At 37.7% G+C, this 23022-nt stretch overlaps 1 long non-coding RNA gene across 1 annotated transcript in view; it reads right to left on the bottom strand.

Moving 5' to 3' along the window:
- Positions 1-23022, bottom strand: part of LOC126059048 (uncharacterized) — a 65957-nt gene that overhangs the window by 33545 nt on the left and 9390 nt on the right. The window contains exon 2 of the long non-coding RNA XR_007513353.1: positions 22889-22951. This is a non-coding gene — a long non-coding RNA (uncharacterized LOC126059048). The remainder of the gene's footprint in view (positions 1-22888; positions 22952-23022) is intronic.

Below are 23022 nucleotides of genomic sequence, written 5' to 3'. Positions count from 1 at the left end.
GGGTAATAGTGTCGTGAGACAACATGGTCAATTGGCATAATATAGTTCATAAAGTTCTTATTCTACTTCCTAGTCTGATGAGTAGCATCTGGAGTCTTAAAAGCTTGCAAGTGGCCATCTAAGATACAACTATTGGTCTCTACTCATCTGGAGCAAAAGAGAAAAAAGGAAAACCAGGACTCAGAGAAGGAACCAGTCTACAGGACTAATTGTCTACCTGAACCATGGCCTCCTCTACCTTGAGACCAGAAGAATCAGACGGTGCCTGGCTACTGGTATCAAATAATCTGATCATGACAACAGAGGGATCCTGATAGAAAGGGAGGAAAATGTGGAATTTCAAATTTTAAAAAAATTCAGACTTACTGAACCCACTGTGACAGGAGGAATCCCTGAGACTATTACCCTGAGATATTCTTTAAGCATTTAACTGAAATGATCTCCTCAAGTCACCTATTAGCTAAATAGCAAGTTAGCCCATAAAGTGATGAATATCACCCTTGAGTATCTCCCTCCTTTAAATAACCACCTATCAAAATAGGAGACCAAATAGTCAACAAATTCTCAACAAGCATAGATGAGAATGGGGTAGGGGGGACTATGAGACTAGGTTAATGGGGACAGAACAACTAGCAGAAATAATGAGATACAATGTTGAAATAATGAGGTAATAATGTTGATACAATGTGGAGGCTGTAACCAATATCACTGAACAATATGTGTAGAAATTGTTGAATGGAAGGTGTTTTTCTGTGTATGTGTCCCTCGAAAATAAAATACTATTAAACAAAGAAACAAATTAATGATGACTAACTTCCAAAATAATTTTTCTTTAACTTCCAAAAGGAGATGGGTTTGACCTCAAATGTTTCCCCAGTGACTTACTCCAATTTCTACCGATCAAGTTTTTTTTTTTTTTATTGTATCTTACACAAATCACTCAGGAGTGCCTTGAATGGTTGGCTCTAATGATTTTCCAGGATGTTTTCATAGATACATGGATGTTTAGTAAAACAATACAGGAATCCAAATTACTGCTCCTTGGCTTGTCTGAGAAAAAAGATGGTCTATCTTAATTTAATCATTTAAATCTACTATTGAGTAAGAGGAACTTATTTTCTTTGCTGTTTTTCTTAGGTATTTCTCTAATTAGAACCAGCCTATCAGATCATTGAGTGTAATTTACACGAAGTAGTGAAAAATAAACCAGGCTTTATGTATGTTTAAACTATATGATTGTAAAACTTGTTTAAAGTTAGCACAATTACTAAAGAGTCATTAGACAAAGGGTATGCCTTTTCTTTTCAAACTTCATTGTGCCAAGGTGTGCAGTAAATACTGTTCAATAAACAGCCATAAATAGGCCAGGAATTGACTGTGTGCTCACACGTGCCTTTCCACGGTTCTAATTCCACTTGAAATGTATTGTTTCAGGGAACTTCCCCTGTCAAATCTAGCTTTCCTATTTGAACTATGTAAACACTGTTCCATGTGTGTAAATAAAATCATAAATTTAGGAAATATATTCTCTGAATTAAGTTTCTGAAGGAAAAATGGTTTTATAAAGTGGAATTAAATCCCCATCCTTGTATTAAATTCCTTATTTGCTAACAAGGAAATAAGAGTAGTCACTTTCAAATTTAAAAATCAGAAAAAAAAAAGAGATCTGAAGAGCAAGAAAAAAGAATAAGAAGTGATATTGATTCAGTAAGTTATTCAATGAACATTAACTGTCCAAAATCTAAAAGGTTCTGTGGATACAATTTCTGTCCTCAGGAAGTTTCTAATCTACCTGAGGAAATAAGCAAAGAAACAGGCAATTCTAAGAGAGTGTAGCAGTCTCAAAGACAAGGTTCAACTGATGAGCCCTGAGAACTTGCAGGAGTGTGGTCAGCCCCATGGGATATAGCCACATAAGCAAAGTGCAGAAAGAGAAAAATGCACACAGCATAAGAAAAGCCCTGAAGAATGTCATCTCATCTAGTCTGGAGGGATGAGGGAAGGTTTCTGTGGAGAGGTCACACCTAACTCAGTTTTTATGGAAGAGCAGGTAAAAAAGGGGCTAAACTGGGAGAGGAAGACAGGATAAACAAGGCATTAAAGTGACAGACAGTGTAGCATATGGGGAAATCCTAGCAGCGTGGTGTTATCATAGCTTCAGGGACAAGTTAGGAAGAGGGGAGAGGACATACTATGGATGTAGATATGGGGCATCTTCTGATCCTCTAAGCAGAAACTCCATTCTCCTTGAGGTAGGTCAATCCAGAAGCAAGGAAGAAGACAGATGGATGACGAATGGAGGGGGTAAAAGTGGAATGAAGGTACTTGGTTTCACAGCTATCACTAGAGTCCCTGGAAGAGCTGATAAAAGCTGGGCTGGGCAGGGAACTAGAAATGGCAATGAAGAGGCAAACTGGAGCGCTATGGAAGGAAGTACAATTTTCAGGACTTGGTGATATGTTGGATGTAAAAATCCAAACAGTTTAGTGGACTTCCCTGGTTCTCCTTGCCACCTCTCTGACCCAAATACAAAGACGTTTGAACTGGGGGTTACAGAGCAACCCACATGGGACTCTGGGAGGCCAAGAGAGGAGGTGGGTAGTTTGAGGTCTGGGATTGGAACAACATGCCATGGCGACTGACCCCCACCAAAAGGGTGATTATGGGCACACCCTCCCCAGACAGTTTCCCTCTGACAATGGCAGGCAAGCCTGGGACCATCGGTGGAGACCTATCAAGAGCTCAGTGACAATAAGAGGGTGGGGTGGCCTCTCTTTCCAGCAGGGCCCAAGAATCCCCTTTTCCTCCAAGAGAAAACTGGTCTCTCAGATGGAACCAGCAAGAACACACCACAGCAAAGTTCTGCCCAGGAGGGCTTTGTTCCAGTAGGCCATGTTTCCCTTTCCCTGCCCGGAGACCCCCAAAGCAGCCATGGGGCGCCAGTAGAGAGATCTCACTATACCCCACCCCTAATATACCCCTGTGCCACCAAGTGACACCCTATGATCCAACCGGGGAAACCCTTCTGCCCTCTCAGGCAGTACCAGCAAGGACCAGTGGGAGGACTAGCAGCACTAGATAAACCAAGAAGATAAGAATAAAACTGCAAAGGCTCCAAAAATTAAACTGTCATTCAAACCAGCCCATGAAGTAGGTCAAGAACCATATACTAAATCTAAAGAAGAAGAACGCTCACTAAAATAAAAGGTTTAAATAGGACACAGAGACTCCTAACATAATAGACAAAATGTCCAGGATACAACTGAAAGTCATCAGTTATGCAAAGTATCAGGAAAATCACACTTGGATGATGAAAAATAATAATAATAAACTGACAGTTACACTGAGATGAGTCAGATGTTAAAATTGACAAGGATTTTAAAGCAGCAATCATACAATGGCTTCAATAGTCAGCTACAAGTCCTCTTGAAAAAATGCAAATATAGAAGAATCTCAGCAAAGAAATAAAAGTTAAAGTGAAATTAAAATTATGAAGGGAAAGATCAAAAACCAAAACAGAACCTATTGCTCTTGAATCAATTCTGACTCATGGCGACCCCGTATGTGTGACAGAGTAGAACAGCAATCCATAAGGTTTTCAATGGGTGTAATCATACAGAATTAGATTGCCGGGCCTCTCTTCCACAGTGAAGTACAGTACTGCTGGGTGGATTTGAACCATCAATCTGTGAGATACTAGCTACTAGCTGAGCTCAAACCATTATGTCACCCAGGGGCCATGAAGTGAAAGACACAATAACAGAAATTAAAAAAAAAACAGCTAGATAGACTCGATAACAGAGTAGACATGGTGTACGTAATCAGTGAACTTTGGGGCGTAACAGTAGAATTCACTCAATCTGAGCAGAGAGAAAATAGACTGAGGGGAAAAAAGGGCCCTCAGAGACCTGGGGAACAATAATAAAATCTGACATTTGTATCATCAGAGTCCTAGAAGGCAAGGAAAAAGAGAGTGGGGCTGAAAGAGTATTTGAAAAAATAATAGCAGAAAATGGCCCAAATTGGTGAAAAACACAAACACTGATCCAGTGAGCTGAAGAAATCCTAAGCATGATAAACTCAAGGAAATCCATGCTGAAACATATCATAATTAAACTTTTGAAAACTAAAAACACAGAACAAACCTCGAAAGCAACTAGAAAGAAATGGCCCATTACCTATAAAGAAACACCAATTTTAATAACAGTGGATTTCTCATCTAGAATTAAGGAGGTCAGAAGGACATGCTACAATATTTATAAAGTGCTGGAAGAAAAGAATTGTAAACCAAAAATTCTGTATCCAGCAAAAGTAGCCTTCATTAATTGAGCAGAAACTAAAACATTCTCAGATGAAGTAAAACTAAAAGAATTTGTCACTACTGGAGATGTCCTTAAAGATTTGCTAAAGGAAGTTCTTCAAACGTAGAGGAAATGATAAAAGAAACAAGGATGGACAATCTGGAAATATTGGAGAATAAGAAAGGAAGGAACAACAGAGGATTGGAAATATGGATACATATAATAGAAAATCATTTTTCTCATGAGGTTTAGAATCCATATTTGATGACTGGAACAAAAATTATAGCACCATCTGATACTCGAGACTATGATAGTTAAAAGTAGTTACAGTAAAAGAGACATAGAAAATGGCAGAGAAGGGAGTTCAAAGAATCAGTTCTTCCACTGAAGCAACCACTAAGCTGGTAAAAAAAAAAAAAAAAAAAAATGACAGAATCAATATCCTCAAAACTCTGTACTCTAATCAAAATTTTACAGTAACTATGGGAGTGTTTAATGAAGAAAGAGGCTGCTAAATTTCAGTAATAAAGCATTGTTGTTGTTTTGCTTACACTGTAAAATCCCCTTTTCTCCCACTCAGCAGTGGCAGCAGCCACGGAAACAGTGGCTCCTGGTGCAACTTGCTGGTTCCAAGGGCACAATATGGACTTTGCACTCCAAAATCTGTCTGTGCATTTTGACATGTCTGGTCATTTCCTGGAGGAGCTGACGCAGAGACTTACCTTCGTTTTACCAAATTTGGGCTGAGGAGGCTGTCCAGGCAGCATCCAATGAAAGCATTTAAGGACATATACTACTTGTAGCCACCTGGTGCAAAGAAGCAAATAGACCCGATTGCCTGAGAAGGAGGCAGCTGAGGGGGAATAATTTCAGAAAATAAGGGCATTGGGGATTCTAGAGTACAGTGTGCATCCCAGGGCCAGACACATGCTCAGAAAAGACCTAGGCAGATCCTACGTTTACGCTCCTGGCTGATCTATAGGTTTCATGCAAGCAAAGGATCGAGTTTAGTGCCTCAACTCACAGCAAATCTGGAAATACCAGGAGAGTTTTTTGTTTGTTTTTGTTTTGTTTTTTTATTGCAGGCTTTTTAAAAAATCTCCATCAGGTTACTGGGTGACCACTTAGATACTGGGACAGAGACTTTCATTGATTACATACAATAGGAATACTTGTATACTAAATTTTGCAACAAGAATACCTATATACAATAATTTTGCAAATATAAAAATAATTTTGTCTTTGCAAAATTATTTCCTCCATATTAGTAATCACTGTAATGTAAATAGGTTTAACTCACCAATAAAAAGACAGAAACTGGCAGAATATATTTTTAAAAAAATGTTCTCACTATATGCTGTCTATGAGAGACTCACATTAGATCCCAAAACAAAATAAGCTGAGAGTAAAAGGATGGACAAAGATATTCCAAGCAAATGGACCCTAAAGAGAGCGTATGTGGCTACACTAAATATCTGACAAAATGGACCTTAAATCAATAATTATTACAGGATTCAAAGAAAGTCATTCTATATATTGATAAAAGAATCAACTCATCAAGAAGATATAGCAATTATAAATATAAATGCACCCAACAAGAGAGCCACCAAAATATGAAGAAAAATCAGTAAAATTGAAGGGAGAAATAGACAGTTCAGCAGTAATAGTTGGACACTTCAAAACATCACTTTCAATAATACATAGAACATCTATATAGGTATCAATAAGGAAATAGAGGACTTGAACAAAATCATAAACCAACTATACCTAACAGACATAAAATATAGCATTCTACCCATCAACAGCAAAACACATCTTCTTCCCAAGCACCCATAAGACATTCTCCAGGATATACCATATGTTAGGTTGCAGAACAGCTGTCAATAAATTTAATTAGATTTAAATCATGCAGTGCATCTTCTTCAACCACAATAAATGAAGCTAGAAATCAATAATAGAAGAAAAACTGGAAAACCCAAAAATACATGGAAATTGAGTAACACAACATTGAACAACCAATGGGTCAGAAAAGAAATCACAGGGGAAACTGAAAAATACTTCTAGACTAATAAAAACAAAAACACAACATACAAAAACCTATGGGATGTAAGAAAAACATTACCCAGAGAGAAATTTGTAGCTATAAGTTATTGCATTAAAACAGAAGATCTCAAATCAATAATCTGACTTTATACCTTGCAGAACTAGAAAAATAAGGGCAAAAAAAAAAAAAAAAAAAAAAAAAAAATCCAAAGCTAGTACCCAGAACCCCAGACAGAAAGAAGAAAATAGTAAACACTAAAGTGGAGATAAAGGAAATAGAGAATTGAAAAGAGAGACAGAGATTTAATGAAGCCAAAAGTTGGTTCTTTGATAAGATCAGTGAAATTGACAAATCTTTAGCTAAACTAAGAAAAAAGAGACTCAAGAAAATAAAAAATGAAACTGAGGACATTAATACTGACCTTACAGGAAGAAAAAAGGATTTTATGAGAATCCTATGAAACAATGGCAACAAACAAATCAGATATTCTAGATGAAATGGAAAAACTTCCAGAAACATACAAATTACCAAAACTGACCCAAGAAGAAAGAGAACATCTGAATAGACCTATAGCAAATAAAGAGATTGAGTCAGTAATTAAAACCCTCCCAGCAAAGAAAAGTCTAGGATCACACAGCTTTTCTGGTGAATTTTATCAAACATAGAAAAAGAATTAATATCAACCCTTGCCAAATGCTTTCTAAAATAGAAGATGGGGAATGTTTCCTAACTCATACTAAAAGGCCAGCATTACTCTGATACCAAAGCCAGAAAAAGACACCACCAAAAAATCACCAGAAAAATATTCCTTATGAAGGCAGATACGAAGACCTTCATAGTAAACCAAATCTAACACCATATTAAAAGGATTATACACCATGACTAAATGCAATTTATCCCGGGAATACGTGGGTAGCTCAACATAAGAAAAAACAATCAATACAGTAGTCTCCAACTTCCAATGTATTTGAGTTACAATGAACCACACTTACAATCATCAAATTTTTTTTACATCTTATCATTAGTAATACACACTACATAAAATGTTGCAGCATGTAATTCACTGATGTTATCATTCTGAGAAGTTCACTCATAGATGTTCAATTTTATGATTTACTGTTTAAAACACTACTGTATAGCAGGCTATGTCCTGGTCTACAATGAAGTCAGTGTCAGTGTTGAGAGTCAAAATGGATAGAAAGTTGGGCAATGCTTAACTCTAATCACATCTGAACTGTGCAAGCACTCGAAAGCCATTATGACTCTGACTTCATTGTTAATACACTGACCTTGACTTCATTTTAGACCAAACTTGTTGCTGCCAAGTTGATTCCAAGTCATAGCAACCCTATAGGACAGATTAGAATTGTATCATAGGGTTTCCAAGGAGCTGCTGAACTGCTGACCTTTTGGCTAGAAGCCAAGCTCTTAACCACTGTGACACCAGGGCTTCTATAACCAAAACCCGTTGCTGTTGAGTGGATTCTGACTCATTGTGACCCTATAGGGTTCCTATAGCATGATCTTATTCAATGTTTTGTACCTGAAGAAGCATCAGTTGTTAATTTGAAGTTGACTTGTTAAAAGTTTCTCTGTGACACCTGCACTGTTTCTAGTCCCAATAATATGTCTAGAAAATAAGTCACGCCATTAAAAGTTCTGACTCAAAAAAGAAAGTCAGGAAGGCTCTAGACATGGATATAAAGATGAAGATCATTAAGGCCTCTGATAATGGAAAGCAAGTTGACAAAATAGCATGTGAGAAAGGACAGTCTCATCTGACCATTTTGATAATCATTAAGGATGAAATAGGATTTTGAAGGCAGTTAAAGGAGTGATTGGCATAAAATCAGTAATTCTAACAAAGAAGAGGAAAGGGCCAATCCATGAGATGGAGAAGCTCTTGATGATTTGGATAGAATATCAAATCCGGAAGAGGATTCTTGTCAGTTAATTGACAAATCAAACGAAAGTGTGCAGCCTTTTTGAAAACCTGAAGAAACAGCAAGGAGAAGACTACCACAAGTACTTTAATTCCAGCAAGGGAAGTTTTGATCAAACGAAGATTTGGCTTACATAAGTGCATATAACTGGAGGAGCAGGAAGCGCCAATGTTGAAGTTGCCTAAAAATTCAAGGGAGAGCTGGACTAAATAATACAAGATGAAGAGTAGGTACAAGACAACCAGAGTAGGTTTTCAACATGGCTTCTTTTGGAAAAGGATCCCAGAACAGATCTATATTCACAAAGAGGTGATGCCTGGTTTCAAGACATTTAAAGACAGAATCACACTGCTGCTTGGAGGAAACGCTGCTGGATTTAAATTAAAATCTTTTCTTGTTTACAGTTCTGAAACCCCCTGAGCATTCAAAAACATTGCCAAAAATAAGCTGCTGGCCTACTATAGGAGTAAATTGAAGGTCTGGATGACAATTACGTTATTTGAAGACTGGTTTTTAAATTGTTTCATCTGAGAAGTGCACACTTACTGCCTTGAAAAGAGCATTCAAGATTGTGCTGCTACTTGATGCCCCAGGACATCCTCCTCATGCAGATGATCTAAATCAAGGTGTAAAAGTGGTGTATCTACCTCTCAGTGTGACAGCTGCGATTCAGCATGTGGATCTAGGTGCAGTTGCCACCTTCGAGGCATACTATCTACAGACTACGTTTACTCAGGCAATAACTGCAAGAGATGTAGATACAATAATGTTACACAATTTCTGGAAGAATTATAGTAGTCTTCAGTGTATCTGAAACATGATACTGGGACAACTGAATAGCCACCTGTAAAAGAATAAAGTTGAATCCCTACCTCACTCTATATAGGGATATTAACTCAAAAAATGGATGGGCAAACTAAATTTGAGAGCGAGAACTGTGAAACTCTTAGAAGAAAACATAGGAGTAAATCTTCATTACCTTGGATTTGTCAATGGATTCTTAAATATTTTACCAAAACAACTGAAAAAACTATGAGTTCGAAATTTGCCAAGGATACAGAATATTCAAAGAACACAATCAAACACCAGGATTCAATTGACCCAACAGCAAAAGCATACACTTTTTTTAATTTTCAATTGCCCGTGGAACATGACCAAAATAGACCATACCTGGGCCATAAAACACGTCAGCAAATGAAAATATTTGAAATGATACAGAGTATTTCTCTGACCATGTCAGAATCAATTTAGAATCAGTAACTGGAAGATAACAGGAAAATCTCTAAACATTTGGAAACTAAACAGCACATTTCTAAAATACTCATGGGTTAAAGAAAAATTCTCAAAAGAAATAAAAATTTACATATAACTCACTGAAAACAAAATAAAACATCAAAATATGTGGATACAACTAAAAGTAGTTCTCAGAGAGGGAAATTTATAGCACAATTAGAGATGAGGAAAGGTCTTTATAGCCTAAATTCCTACCTCAAGAACAAGAAAAAGAATAGGAAAATAAGCCCACAGAAATTATAAGGAATAAATTAATGATGATAAGAGTAGAGAGCAATATTGAAAATAAGAAAAACCAGTGAAACAAAAGCTGTTCCAATGAAAAGACCAATAAAATTGGTAAACCTCCACCAAGGCTGACAAAAATAAAGAGCGAAGACATAATTCACAAATGTAAGATAGAAAGTATCATAAAGATTTTGCCTCCACTAAAAAGAAAAGAAGGAAATACTTCAAAAAATTTATGCTAATAAATTCTACAACTTAGAAGAAATGAACCAATGTCTGAAAAACCACAAAATACTAAGACTCAACTGATATTAAATGGACAATCTGAATTGTCATTAAAGAAATTGAATTCATTTTAAAAAACTCCCCCAAAGGAAATCTTCAGGCCCAGATGGTTTCCCTGGAGAATTCTATCAAACATTTAAAGAAGAATTAATACCAATTTTATACAATCCCTTCCAGAAAATAGACAAGGAAGAAACACTAACTCATTTTATAAGACAAGTATTATCCGGATTTCGGACAAAAAAATAGATTTAAAAAAAGGAAGGAGTCATGGTGGCACAATGTTGAAGCACTCAACTGCTAACTGAAAGGTTGGCAGCTCAAACCCACTCAATGGATGTGTGGGAGAAAAACCTGGCAATCCAATCCTGTAACGACTACCATATTTTTCTGCAAATAACACACACCTTCTGTTTGTAGAAGCCCTACCCCTCAACCATGAGGTATTTTCTCAAGCTCCTCTATGCCAATTTTTTTTACATGTGTTGCTGTAAAAAAAAAATTTTAGCATAGAGAGCTGATGAAAATACCTCATGGGGGAAGAGAACAGTTGGCAAACAAACATAGAAGGCACACATTATTTGCATAAAAATACAGTACAACTTAGAAAACCATATGGGGCTGCTCTACTCTGTCACGTGGGATTACTGAGAGTCGAAATGGACTTGACAGCACCTAGCAACAACAACAGATCAGTACTTCTCTTAAATTTAGATGTGAAAATTCTCAACAAAATATTAGCAAGCTAAATTCAGAAATGTATAAAAAGAATTGTACACCCTGACCCTTCAAGCCTAAGGTGTGCCTGGCACAAGCCATGATATTTTCAATCACCTCATATGCATATGAAAGCTGGACAATGAATAAGGCAGACCAAAGTAGAATTGACGCCTTTGAATTGTGGTGTTGTCGAAGAATATTGAATATACCATGGACTGTCAAAAGAAGGAACAAATCTGTCTTGGAAGAAGTACAACCAGAATGCTTCTTAGAAGCAAGATGGCAAGACTACGTCTCACATACTTTGGACATGTTATTGGGGGACCAGTTCCTGGAGAAGGACATCACGCTTGGTAAGGTAGAGGGTCAGTGAAAAAGAGGAAGACACTCAATGAGATGGATTAACACAGTGATTGCAACAATGGGTTGAAGCACAACAATGATTGTGAGGATGGTGGGGAATTGCACAGTGTTTCATTCTGTTGTTCATAGGGTCGCTATGAGTCAGAACCGACTCGATGGCACCTAACAACAATAACAATAATATAATCAATTCATGTAACTCACCCTATCAACAACCTAGAGAAGAAAAGTCACATGATCATATAAATTAATGAAAACACCTTATAAAAATTTGAATCTCATTTTGTTAAAAACTCTTAATGAGTTAGGAATAGAAGGTGGTGGTGTTGTTGTTAGGAGCTATCAAGTTGGATCTGACTTACAGCAATCCTCTGTACAGCAGAATGAAAAGCTGCTCGGTCCTGTGCCATCCTCACAATCACTGCTATGTTTGAGCCCATTATTGTAGCCACTATATCAATCCATCTCACAGAGGGTCTTCCTTTTTTTGCTGACGCTGTACTTTGCCAAACATGATGTCCTTCTCCAGGGACTGGTTCTTCCTGATAACATGTCCAAAGTATGTGAGACAAAGTCTCACCATTTTTGCTCCTAAGAATAATTCTGGCTGTACTTCTTCTAAGACAGGTTTGTTCATTCATCTGGCAGCCCATGGTGTATTCAATATTGTTTGTCAACATCGAATGCGTCAATTCGTCTTTGTCTTCCTTATCCTTCCCTATTCATTGTCCAGCTTTTGCATGCATATGAAACTGTTGAGGAAACTCTTGTGGCTTAGTGGTTAAAAGCTATGGCTGCTAACCAAAAGGTCAGCAGTTCGAATCCACCAGGGGCTCCTTGGAAGCCCTATGCGGCAGTTCCACTCTGTCCTATAGGGTCCCTATGAGTCAGATTTGTTTTTTGGGTTTTTTTTTTTTTTTGAGACTATTGAAAATATCATATCTTGGGTCAGAAGCACCTTAGCCCTCAAAGTGACACCTTTGCTTTATAACACTTTAAAGAGCTCTTTTTATTTTCACTGCCAATTTGAGGTAACTACCTTCTATTGCAACCGTTTTTGAAATGATGATTCAAAAACAGTTGGACTGGAAGGTGCCACTGCCACTGCCATCGAGTCAATTCCAACTCATAGCGACCTTATAGGACAGAGTAGAGCTGCCCCATAGAGTTTCCAGGGAGCACCTGGTGGATTTGAACTGCCGACCTCTTGGTTAGCAGCTGTAGCACTTAACCACTACTCCACCACAGTTTCCAGACTAGAAGGTAAATAGAGAGCATCTAGGATAAAACCTGTAATTAATATCAAACTTAATAGTGACAAATTGAGTACTTTCCACCTAAGATGATGAATAAGGCAAGAATTCCACTTTCATCACTTTCAATCAACAGATTACTGAAAATTCTAGCCATTGCAATAAGGCAAAAAAAAAAAAAAGAAATAAAATTATATGGATTGGAAAGGAAGAAATAACAGTGTACCTATTTGCAGATGACATGTTGTAGAAAAACTCAAAACTTTTACAAAAAACTTCTAGAACTAATAAGGCCACAGAATACAAGATCAACACCTAAACATCAATTGCATTTTTAAATAACACCAATGAACGTGTGGAAACTAAAACGAAAAACAATACCATTTAAATCCCTACAAAGAAAATGAAAACTTAGGTATACGAAATAAAACATGTATAATATCTGTATGCTGAAAATTACAAAATTCTGATTAAAAAAAAAAAGGAGATCTAAATAAATGGAGAAGCATACAGCATTCATGGACTAGAAGACTCAATATAGTAAATAGATCAATTATCCCCAAATTGATCTACTGATTTAAATGTAATTCTAATTAAAACCTAAAAAGGTTTTTTTGCAGACCTAGACAAGTCTATTCGAAAATTTATATGGAAAGGTAAGGCCCTAAAGTAGGTAAAAACAATCTTGAAAATGAAGAATAAAGTGAGAGAACCACTTCACCCAATATCAAGGCTTAATTTAGATAAAGTAATCAAGACTGCATGGTATTGGCAGAGAGATAAAGACACAGATCAATAGAACTGAACAGCGAACACAGAAGTACACCCACAGAAATATGCTTAACTGACTTTTTTTTAAATAATTTTTATGGTGCTTTAAGTGAAAGTTTACAAATCAAGTCAGTCTGTCACATATAAGCTTATATACACCTTACTACATACTCCCAATTACTCTCTCCCTAAAAAGTCAGACGGTTTCCTCCTTCCAGTCTCTCCTTTCGTGACGGTTTTGCCAGTTTCTAACCCTCTCTACCCTCCCATCTCCCCTCCAGACAGGAGATGCCAACACAGTCTCAAGTGTCCACCTGATACAAGTAGCTCTCTCTTCATCAGCATCTCTCTCCAACCCATTGTCCAGTCCCTTCCATGTCTGATGAATTGTCTTCGGGAATGGTTCCTGTCCTGGGCCAACAGAAGGTTTGGGGACCATGACCACTGGGATTCTTCTAGTCTCAGTCAGACCATTAAGTCTGGTCTTTTTATGAGAATTTGGGGTCTGCATCCCACTGATCTCCTGCTCCCTCAGGGGTTCTCTGTTGTGTTCCCTGTCAGGGCAGTCATCGATTGTGGCCGGGCACCATCTAGTTCTTCTGGTCTCATGTTAATGTAAGTCTCTAGTTCACGTGACCCTTTCTGTCTCTTGGGCTCATAGTTATCGTGTGACCTTGGTGTTCTTCATTCTCCTTTGATCCAGGTGGGTTGAGACCAATTAATGCATCTTAGATGGCCGCTTGTTAGCATTTAAGACCCCAGACGCCACGCTTCAAAGTGGGATGCAGAATGTTTTCTTAATAGAATTTATTTTGCCAATTGACTTAGAAGTGCCCTTAACCCATAGTACCCAAACCCCTGCCCTTGCTCCGCTAACCTTCGAAGAATTCAGTTTATCCAGGAAACTTCTTTGCTTTTGGTCCAGTCCAGTTGAATTCACCTTCCCTGTATTGACTATTGTCCTTCCCTTCACTTAAAATGGTTCTTATCTACTAACTAATCAGTAAATAACCCTCTTGCACCCTCCCTTCCTCCCCCCTTCTTGTAACCATGAAAGAATGTATTCTTCTCAGTTTATACTATTTCTCAAGATCTTATAATAGTGGTCTTATACAATATTTGTCCTTTTGCATCTGACTAATTTCACTCAGCATAATGCCTTCCAGGTTCCTCCATGTTATGAAATGTTTCACAGATTCCTCATTGTTCTTTATGGATGCGTAGTATGCCATTGTGTGAATATACCACAATTTATTTAACCATTCATCCGTTGATGGACACCTTGGTTGCTTCCAGTTTTTTGCTATTGTAAACAGTGCTGCAATAAACATGGGTGTGCATATATCTGTTTGTGTGAAGGCTCTTGTTTCTCTAGGGTATATTCCGAGGAGTGGGATTTCTGGGTTGTGTGATAGTTCTATTGCTAACTTTTTAAGAAAACACTAGATAGATTTCCAAAGTGGTTGCACCATTTGACATTCCCACCAGCAGTGTATAAGAGTTCCAATCCCTCCGCAGCCTCTCCAACATTTATTGTTTTGTGTTTTTTGGATTAATGCCAGCCTTGTTGGAGTGAGAAGGAATCTCATCATAGTTTTAATTTGCGTTTCTCTAATGGGCTAGATCGAGAGCATTTTCTCATGTATGTGTTAGCTGCCTGAATATCTTCTTCAGTGAAGTGCGTGTTCATATCCTTTGCCCACTTCTTGATTGGGTTGTTTGTCTTTTTGTGGTTGAGTTTTGACAGAATCATATAGATTTTAGAGATCAGCCGCTGGTCGGAGATGTCATAGCTGAAAATTCTTTCCCGATCTGTAGGTGGTCTTTTTACTCTTTTGGTGAAGTCTTTAGATGAGCATAGGTGTTTGATTTTTAGGAGCTCCCAGTTATCTGGTTTCTCTTCGTCATTTTTGGTAATGTTTTGTATTCTGTTTATGCCTTGTATAAGGGCTCCTAACGTTCTCCCTATTTTTTCTTCCATGATCTTTATCGTTTTAGTCTTTATGTTTAGGACTTTGATCCACTTGGAGTTAGTTTTTGTGCATGGTGTGAGGTATGGGTCCTGTTTCATTTTTTTGCTAACGGATATCCAGTTATGCCAGCACCATTTGTTAAAAAGACTGTCTTTTCCCCAATTAACTGACACTGGGCCTTTGTCAAATATCAGCTGCTCATATGTGGATGGATTTATATCTGGGTTCTCGATTCTGTTCCATTGGTCTATGTGCCTGTTGTTGTACCAGTGCCAGGCTGTTTTGACTACTGTGGCTGTATAATAGGTTCTAAAATCAGGTAGAGTGAGGCCTCCCACTTTCTTCTTCTTTTTCAGTAATGCTTTACTTATCCCGGGCTTCTTTCCCTTCCATATGAAGTTGGTGATTTGTTTCTCCATCACATTAAAAAATGTCATTGGAATTTGGATTGGAAGTGCATTGTATGTATAGATGGCTTTTGGTAGAACAGATATTTTTACTATGTTAAATCTTCCTATCCATGAGCAAGGTATGTTTTTCCACTTATGTAGGTCCCTTTTAGTTTCTTGCACTAGTACTTTGTAGTTTTCTTTATATAGGTCTTTTACATCTTTGGTAAGATTTATTCCTAAGTATTTTATCTTCTTGGGGGCTACTATGAATGGTGTTGATTTGGTGATTTCCTCTCTGATGTTCTTTTTGCGGATGTAGAGGAATCCAAGTGATTTTTGTATGTGTATCTTATAACCTGAGACTCTGCCAAATCTTATAACCTGAGGCTCTGCCAAACTCTTCTATTAGTTTCAGTAGTTTTCTGGAGGATTCCTTAGGTTTTTCTGTGTATAAGTTCATGTCATCTGCAAATAGAGATAATTTTACTTCCTCCTTGCCAATCTGGATGCCCTTTATTTCTTTGTCTAGCCTAATTGCTCTGGCTAGGACCTCTAGCACAATGTTGAATAAGAGCGGTGATAAAGGGCATCCTTGTCTGGTTCCCGTTCTCAAGGGAAATGCTTTCAGACTCTCTCCATTTAGAGTGATGTTGGCTGATGGCTTTGTATAGATGCTCTTCATTATGCTGAGGAATTTTCCTTCAATTCCTATTTTGCTGAGAGTTTTTATCATGAATGGGTGTTGGACTTTGTCAAATGCCTTTTCTGCATCAATTGATAAGATCATGTGGTTTTTCTCTTTTGTTGTATTTATGTGGTATATTACATTAATGGTTTTTCTAATATTAAACCAACCTTGCATAGTTTTTCTCTTTTGTTGTATTTATGTGGTATATTACATTAATGGTTTTTCTAATATTAAACCAACCTTGCATACCTGGTATAAATCCCACTTGGTTGTGGTAGATTATTTTTTTTGATATGTTGTTGAATTTTATTGGCTAGAATTTTGTTGAGTATTTTTGCATCCATGTTCATGAGGGATATAGGTCTGCAATTTTCTTTTTTTGTGATGTCTTTACCTGGTTTTGGTATCAGGGATATGGTGGCTTCATAGAATGAGTTAGGTATAGTATTCCACCATTTTCTATGCTTTGAAATACCTTTAGTAGTAGTGGTGTTAACTCTTCTCTGAAAGTTTGGTAGAACTCTGCAGTGAAGCCACCTGGGCCAGGGCTTTTTTTTGTTGGGATCTGTTTGATTACCTTTTCAATCTCTTTATTTGTTATGGGTCTATTTAGTTGTTCTACTTCTGATTTTGTTAGTTTAGGTAGGTAGTGTTTTTCTAGGAATTCATCCATTTCTTCTATGTTTGCAAATTTGTTAGAGTACAATTTTTCGTGATAATCTGATATGATTCTTTTAATTTCAGTTGGGTCTGTTGTGATATGGCCCATCTCGTTTCTTATTCGGGGTATTGGTTTCCTTTCCTGTATTTCTTTAGTCAGTCTGGCCAATGGTTTATCAATTTTGTTAATTTTTTCAAAGAATCAGCTTTTGGCTTTGTTAATTCTTTCGATTGTTTTTCTGTTTTCTAATTCATTTAGTTCAGCTCTAATTTTTATTATTTGTTTTCTTCTGGTGCCTGATGGATTCTTTTGTTGCTCACTTTCTATTTGTTCAGGTTGTAGGGACAGTTCTCTGATTTTCGCTCTTTCTTCTTTGTGTATGTGTGCATGTATCGATATAAATTGACCTCTGAGCACTTCTTTTGCTGTGTCCCAGGGGTTTTGATAGGAAGTGTTTTCATTCTCGTTGCATTCTATGAATTTCTTTATTCCCTCCTTAATGTCTTCTCTAACCCAGTCTTTTTTGAGCAGGGTATTGTTCATTTTCCAAGTATTTGATTTCTTTTCCCTCATTTTTCTGTTATTGATTTCCACTTTTATGGCCTTGTGATCTGAGAAGATGCTTTGTAATATTTCGATGTTTTGGATTCTGCAAAGGTTTGTTTTATGACCTAATATGTGGTCTATTCTAGAGAATGTTCCATGTGCGCTAGAAAAAAAAGTATACTTTTCAGCGGTTGGGTGGAGTGTTCTGTATAAGTCTATGAGGTCAAGTTGGTTGATTGTAGCAATTAGGTCTTCCGTGTCTCTACTGAGCTTCTTACTGGAAGTCCTGTCCTTCTCCGAAAGTGGTGTGTTGAAGTCTCCTACTATAATTGTGGAGGTGTCTATCTCACTTTTCAGTTCTGTTAAAGTTTGTTTTATGTATCTTGCAGCCCTGTCATATGGTGCATAAATATTCAATATGGTTATGTCTTCCTGGTCAATTGTCCCTTTAATCATTATGTAGTGTCCTTCTTTATCCTTTGTGGTGGATTTAACTTTAAAGTCTATTTTGTCAGAAATTAATATTGCTACTCCTGCTCTTTTTTGCTTTTTGTTTGCTTAATATATTTTTTCCATTCTTTGAGTTTTAGTTTGTTTGTGTCTCTAAGTCTAAGGTGTGTATCTTATAGGCAGCATATAGACGGATCATGTTTCTTTATCCAGTCTGAGACTCTCTGTCTCTTTATTGGTGCATTTATTCCGTTTACATTCAGCATAATTATAGATAAGTATGTGTTCAGTGTTGTCATTTTGATGCCTTTTTGTGTGTGTTGTTGACAATTTCATTTTGCACTTACTTTTTTGTGCTGAGACGTTTTTCTTTGTAAATTGTGTGTTCCTCATTTTCATAGTATTTGACTTTATGTTTGCTGAGTTGTTATGTTTTTCTTGGTTTTTATTTTGAGTTATGGAATTCTTAGGCCTCTTTGTGGTTACCTTAATATTTACCCCCATTTTTCTAAGTAAAAACCTAACTTATATCATCCTATATCGCCTTGTTTTCCTCTCCATATGGCAGTTCTAAGCCTCCTGTATTTACTCCCTCTTTTTGATTATTGTGATCTTTTACATAATGACCTCAATGATTCCCTGTTTTGAGCATTTTTTTCTGTTTAAAATTAATCTTAATTTGTTTTTGTGATTTCCCTGTTTGAGTTGATATCAGGATGTTCTGTTCTGTGACCTTGTGTTGTGTTGGTAAAAAAAAAAGAATTTTTTTTTTTTTTGTATATGATACTATTGATTTTCTGATCAATTTCCTTTAGTATTTCTTGTAGCTTTGGTTTGGTTTTTGCAAATTCTCTAAAAAAAAAAATATTCTCTAAGCTTGTTTTCATCTGTAAATGTTTTAATTTCACCTTCATATTTGAGAGAGAGTTTTGCTGGATATATGATCCTTGGCTGGCAGTTTTTCTCCTTCAGTGCTCTATATATGTCATCCCATTGCCTTCTTGACTGCATGGTTCCTGCTGAGTAGTCTGAACTTATTCTTATTGATTCTCCTTTGTAGGAGACCTTTCTTTTATCCATGGCTGCTTTTCCAATTTTCTCTTTATCTTTGGTTTTGGCAAGTTTGATGAGAATATGTCTTGGTGATTTTCTTTTTGGATCAATCTGAAATGGGGTTCGATGAGCATCTTGGATAGATATCCTTTCATCTTTCATGATGTCAGGGAAGTTTTCTGCCAACAGATCTTCAACTATTCTCTCTGTATTTTCTGTTATCCCTCCGTGTTCTGGTACTCCAATCACATGCAAGTTATCCTTCTTGATAGAGTCCCACATGATTCTTAGGGTTTCTTCATTTTTTTAAATTCTTTTATCTGATTTTCTTCAACTATATTGGTGTCAATTCCCTTATCCTCCAGGTCCCCCACTCTACATTCCAATTGCTCGATTCTGCTCCTCTTCCTATTGAGTTGTCTAATTCTGTAATTTTACTGTTAATCTTTTGGATTTCTGAATGCTGTCTCTCTATGGATTCTTGCAGCTTATTACTTTTTCCACTGTGTTCTTGAATAAACTTTTTGATTTCTTCAACTGCTTTATCAGTGTGTTCCTTGGCTTTTTCTGTAGATTGCCTTATTTTGTTTATGATGTCATCCCTGATGTCTTGAAGCATTCTGTAAATTAGTTTTTTTATATTCTGCATCTGGCAATTCCAGGATTGTATCTTTATTTGGGAAAGATTTTAATTCTTTAATTTGGGGAGTGGTAGACACAATCATGGTCTGCTTCTTTATGTGGTTTGATATCAACTGCTGTCTCTGAGCCATCTATAATATATTGTAATGATTTATTTTATATTTGCTCACTGAGTCTTATCATCTTGTTTTGTTTTCTTTCATTGTACGTAGATGGGCTACTAGATTGCACTGTCTTGATTGTTGTAGCCCTTGAATCGCTAATGTCCTATTACCAGCTGGTTTGGGCTGTTACCAGATATATAAGCCTAAGAGTCCATTCACTATTCTTGAGTAGAATCTGATTTTGGGTTACCAAGTGTGTGGTGTAGACTGTCACCTATTCACTTAGAGGAGTAGTGGTGATAGTTGTGTGCCCCAGATTCTAGTAGCAGCAGGGGGTCACACTCCAGGGGTGGCAGGATGCTGACAGGCTTCCCCCAAGTGCCAGTGAGATGGGTGTGTCTCTATTCCTAAAGCATTTTGGTGGGTGAGCTCTGCAGCTGTACCTTAGTTATCCAATACACGTACCTCTACAGTTTGGTAGGTGTCACCATCCTCAGAGCCCTATGGCAGGAGGCTAGGTGGTCTGGGGGGAGCTTCAGCCCTCAGTTCCCTGTTGTGGGTCAGTGAGGGCTCTGTTTAATAGGTAGAGATATCAGACCTGGGAAACTTTTCTTTCCAGTAATCAGCTAAAACAATTACAGTCAGATCCCTATCAGAATTGCCTTTGCATTATAATAGCCACCTTGTTCTCTGTAGGGATGAAAGCCCAAGACTGTGGATCTCATATGCTTGGCTAGAGCTGGTTCTGTATTTTTAGTCCAATTTCAGGAAGTCAGGGAAGGATTTTTGGCCGCTGGGTTTTTTGTAGCTGCTTCTCTCAGGCCAGGAGAATGGGTCAGGAAAAGACAAACCAAAAACCAAAAAAAAAAAAAAAAACCCGCAGAGCACTGCACTCTCTGGCCCAGGAAATTCCAATGTTAACGAAGCCACCTGTAAAGGGAAGGGGAGGAATCAGATAGATAGGAGAGAGTAGCACCCAGGAATATAGACAAAGTTACTTTGCTTGGTGATGACTGTTTTATTTGAGATAAAACAGTGCATTGTGTGCATTGGCTGGGTCGAGATTGCCCCCGAGGGCCAGGCTCACATCCTGTGCTTGTGCTGTCTCAGAAGCCACGGTCAGTTCCTCCGCTCCCAGTCCAAAGCCCAGCGTCAAGGTTCCCCAGCTGAGATGCCACACTCCAGGCTCCAAAACCAGTCGCTGCCTCCCAGTGACTTCTCCTCCTGTCAGCCGCGTTGCTGCATTGCTGCACTGCCTGCGTGCAGTGGCTGGGCTTCCCCTGAAGTCACTTCTGGGGGTTAGGGCTGCGTCCCATGTTTGCGCCATCTCAGGATGCCATGCTCAGCTCCCCTGTGCCCAGTCCAAAGCCCGGTGCCAAGGTTTTCTGACTGGGACACTGGCTCCAGGATCCAAAAACAGTTGCTGCTTCCCCATGGTTGCTCGCTCTCTCATTAGCCACGTCAGTGTTCAGCCTGCTTGCGGGGGCTGAGTCTCTGTCACTCAGGTCAACTCTTTAGATCTGTGTTTGATGGTCAGGGTTCGTAGATTGTCATGTATGTGATCGATTCACTTGGTTTTCTGAGTCTTTGTTGCAAGAGGGATCCGAGGTAGCTTCTACCTAGTCAGCCATCTTGGTCCCGCCTCTGAACTGACTTTTGACAAAGTTACAAAAGCAGTTCAGTAGCAGAAAGATAGCTTTTACAACAAAGAGTTGCTAGAGTAATTGGACATTTAATGGGGGGATAGGAGAACCTTGACCTGAACCTCAAACTTTATAAAAAATTAACTCAAAATGGATAACGAACTTACACACTGAAAGGAAAAAAAAAAAAATCTGAAGGAATAAAGAAACTTTTACTAGAAAAGCTTTGGGATGTAGGCTAGTCAATGTGCTCTTGGACTTGACACAAAAGCATATTCCAACATAGGAAAAATTGATAAATTGGACCACATCAAAATTAAAAGATTTGTTTTCTGAGAGTCCATATGAAAAGACAAGCTATAGACTGGGAGAAAATATTTACAAACCACATATCCAACAAACAATTAGTCTGTAGAATATATAAAGAACTCTCAAAACTCAACAGTAACAACAACGAAAAAAGAATCCAATTAGGAAATGGCAAAATACATAAACTGATGAATGTTTAATAAACAAATGTATTTATATAGACCATTTTTATAAAATTTTTAAAATGACAAAATTTTAGAGTTGGAAGACAGATTAGTGATTTCCAAGGGTTAGGCTGGTTATGGGAATAGGGGGTGGAAGAGGGAGGTAGGTGTGATTCTACAAGGGTGACAGAAGGGATTGTGTTGGAACTGTTCAGTTCTTGACTGTGGTGGTGGATACAGGAAACTCCATGGGTGATACGGTTGTACAGAACTAAACACACACACACACAAACGAATAAAAATAAAACCAGGGAAATATGATTAAGATTCTTGGGTTGCATTAATATCCACATCCTATTTATGACAAAACACTGTAGTTTTCCAAATTGGGGGAAATTTAGCAAAGTATAGAAAGGATCTTTTTGTCATGTTTCTTACAATTACATGTGAACCTATAAAAATTTCCATTAAGATAAAAAACAGCTTAGTTTCTGGAACTGGCAAAATGAGATTTATAGGTAAAATTGTGGAAAACCTCTTAAGGGGTTTTTCCAGAACGAGGAACCATGGTTAGGGGAGTATGCAATATTCTAGAAGAAGCAATTGAAGGAATGAAGAGTTATATAGACTTCTTGTGGATGGACCTGGACTTCAGGGATTGAATGCTTGGATGGGAGGAATTATCTCACTTTTTAATGTCAGAACTGGCTGGATCCCTGACAGTGTATCTTGCTAGTCAAGAGGTAGAGTGCTCCCTATTTGAGCTAACTTTTGTTGCAGGTCATTAAGGGCCTCTATCTGGAAGCGTGCTGAGTGTTACTTTCCAGAAGAACACAAAGTCAAGGGTTCTCAGGTTTTTGGAGAACTGGCAAGAGGACACTGGGTAGGAGAGAGGCAGCAAAGGCCTCATTTTAGGAAGAGCCTGAAATGCAATCTCCTTTGGGATTCTTTCACTGTCTTGCTTACAAACAAATAGTCTTGACTCTTGTTTGTTCACTCTCTCATCTTTAATCTTATAGTTAGTAAAAATAGGTTCGGAAATGATGAAGATGGCAAACTCACCTGCATTTACATCCTTGCCCTTTTTAGAGTTCCTCTCTCTACAAACACGTATGACCAAGAAAACTGAAAAAGACATGAAGACGCCTGAATTAAATTAAATCAGACATGGTGTTTTTCAGCATTTTATAAACAGC

The sequence above is a fragment of the Elephas maximus genome, chromosome 15 (assembly GCF_024166365.1).
Source record: "Elephas maximus indicus isolate mEleMax1 chromosome 15, mEleMax1 primary haplotype, whole genome shotgun sequence".
Classification (NCBI taxonomy): domain Eukaryota; kingdom Metazoa; phylum Chordata; class Mammalia; order Proboscidea; family Elephantidae; genus Elephas; species Elephas maximus.
This window is presented reverse-complemented; position numbering and strand designations above follow the sequence as displayed.